The sequence below is a fragment of the Penaeus monodon genome, chromosome 6, assembly GCF_015228065.2.
Source record: "Penaeus monodon isolate SGIC_2016 chromosome 6, NSTDA_Pmon_1, whole genome shotgun sequence".
NCBI lineage: Eukaryota > Metazoa > Arthropoda > Malacostraca > Decapoda > Penaeidae > Penaeus > Penaeus monodon.
In genome coordinates this window covers 1,250,135-1,252,634 of record NC_051391.1, presented here as the reverse complement: position 1 = coordinate 1,252,634, position 2,500 = coordinate 1,250,135, and the positions used below count along the sequence as shown (strand labels likewise).

General features: G+C 48.5%; 1 protein-coding gene across 2 annotated transcripts in view; it reads left to right on the top strand.

Annotated features, from left to right (window-relative positions):
• The window catches only part of LOC119574126 (calpain-5-like), a 63,587-nt gene that overhangs the window by 34,005 nt on the left and 27,082 nt on the right, over positions 1-2,500 (top strand). The window lies entirely within an intron of this gene.

Genomic DNA, 2,500 nt, shown 5'->3' with positions numbered 1-2,500 from the left:
AGAGAGAAAGAGAATTAGAAAGAGAAAGAGCAAAAAAGAGGAGAGAACAGTATGGCCCCCACACATTCCCTTCAGTGGCCAGGAATGCGTCTCGATTGGCCAGGAATTTCCGTGCCGTTCTGTGGCACTCGGAAGCTACGTCGATCTGGTCATTTGGCACTTAGTAGGGGGGGGGAAGGGAGGGGGGGAGGGAAGGGGATGGGGAAGGGAGGGGGAGAGGGGGAAGGGAAGGGGGAAGGGAGGGGAGGGGGAAGGGAAGGGAGGGAAGGGAGGGAAGAGGGGGAAGGGGAGGGGAGGGAGATAAGTGAAGGGAAGGGAAGGGAAAGGGAGGTAATTGGAGGGGAAAGGTGCGTAGGGTAAGGAAGGGAAGGGAGGGGAGAGGATGGGAAAGGGAGGGAGGAAGGGAAGAAAGAAAGAATGAATGAATGAAAGGAAATATAAAGAAAGGAACGAAAGTAGGGAGGAAGAGAAAGAAAGAAGCAAGAAATGAAGGGAGGAAAGGAAGAAAGATGAAGGAAGGACCGAAAAGAAGAGAGAGATGAAGGAGAGAAAGAAGAAAATGAAGAGAGATAAAGGAAGGGAAGAGAGAGTTGAAGGAAAGAAGGAAGGAAATAAGAGAAATGAAGGAAGGATAGAAGGGAAGAGAGAGATGAAGGGAAGTCGGAAGGAAAGGCAGAGAAATGAAGGAAGGATAGAAGGAAAAGAGAAATGAAGGAGAGAAAGAAAGAAAGAAGGAAAAGGAGGACGAGACGGGCGAATAGACCGAAAAGGAGCGATGTTGAGGGTGACTGATGTCAGCTGACCTTTTGCGAGAACATTGATTCTTCGCAGCCCAGTGGTATGCTGACCTTATGGGGAGGGGGAGGAAGAGGAGGAAGAGGAGGAAGAGGAGGGGGAGGAGGGGGAGGAGGGGAGGAGGGGGAGGAGGGGGAGGAGGGGAGGTGGAGGAGGAGGAAGAGGAGGAGGAGGAGGAGGAAGGGGAGGTGGAGGAGGAGGAAGAGGAGGAGGAGGAGGAGGAAGGGGAGGTGGAGGAAGAGGAGGGGGAGGAAGAGGAGGAGGAAGGGGAGGTGGAGAAGGAGGAAGGGGAGGTGGAGGAGGAGGAGGAGGAGGAGGAGGAGGAGGACGAGGACGAGGACGAGGACGAGGACGAGGACGAGGGAATGAGGGTGGAGAGGGAGAGAATGGAGGGAGACAAACCTTTGAAGAGAAGGAGGGAGGAAATGAAATTGAACCTGAGGGGATGAGGGGGAGAGGAGGGAAGAGAAGAGAAGAGAAGAGAAAAAAATAACAGGAAAGGACAGGAAGAGAAGGGAGACACGAGGATGGAGGGTGGGAGGGAAAGAAGGAAGGAAGGGAATTAGAAACCAGAGGAAAGGAGGGTAAGAAATAGGAGGAAGGGGAGGTGGAGGGAGGAGTGATGAGGGTCACCCCACTCGTGAATCGGGAAAAAAGTAAACAACATTTAAAAAGAGAGAGGGCTATTCTGTGCGTGTGTGTGTGTGCGTGTGTGTGTGTGTGTGTGTGTGTGTGTGTGTGTGTGTGTGTGTGTGTGTGTGTGTGTGTGAGAGAGAGAGAGAGAGAGAGAGAGAGAGAGAGAGAGAGAGAGAGAGAGAGAGAGAGAGAGAGAGAGAGAGAGAGAGAGAGAGAGATTGTGTATGTGCGTGATTGTGTGTAAGTGCGTGTGCGTATACTTATGCGCGTACATGTACGTGTTTAAAAGCGAACCTAGGTATGGAATGTAAGCTCTTCACTCCTAATCTACGTAATCTATACCACAGTCATAAAACAAAGCTTTATAATTGCAAACTTCCAAAAATTAGAAATCAGAAAACGTTATATTTTATTCTGAGAATATATATGCTATATAAGTCGGTCGTAAAATACGATATATACTCCATGTATATTGTAGAAAAAAATTGTGATAGGAGTATGTGGAGTATGTTTTTATATAAGATAATACAAGAAATTGTAATTCTTTAAGTATAATATATACTAGTGGTTCCTAACCTTGTCAATTCTGTAGCCCCGACCAATATCTAATAATCTCCGTGGTCATCTTTCCACATTCAGTTATTACTAGTTATGAATAGCGCAATCGTGTCAATTAGCTATAGGACAAGAACACTCACGGAAAGATTCCAATTTATTGATATGCGAGAGATAATTATCTCCAGGCACTGCAGGTGAGACGAAATTCAATCTCATTCAATCTAATGCGAGGGTCTTGTCCCCCTGAGAAAGTATCCCGTGGTCCCCCTGGGAGCGAACCCCTGCCGTGGACAAAAGGAAGATGGATGTTTGCGGGTGCAGATTGTATCCTTTTTGATGATACACATAGAGTGTGGAAAATAAGATGGCGTGATGAAGAAGCGATATGATAGACCCGTGCTTGTTCTAGTTGAAGGTCAGCGAGCTCGTAAAGTTCAGGGGAGGGGAGAGGAGGAGGAGGAGGAGGAGGAGGAGGAGGAGGAGGAGGAGGAGGAGGAGGAGGAGGAGGAAG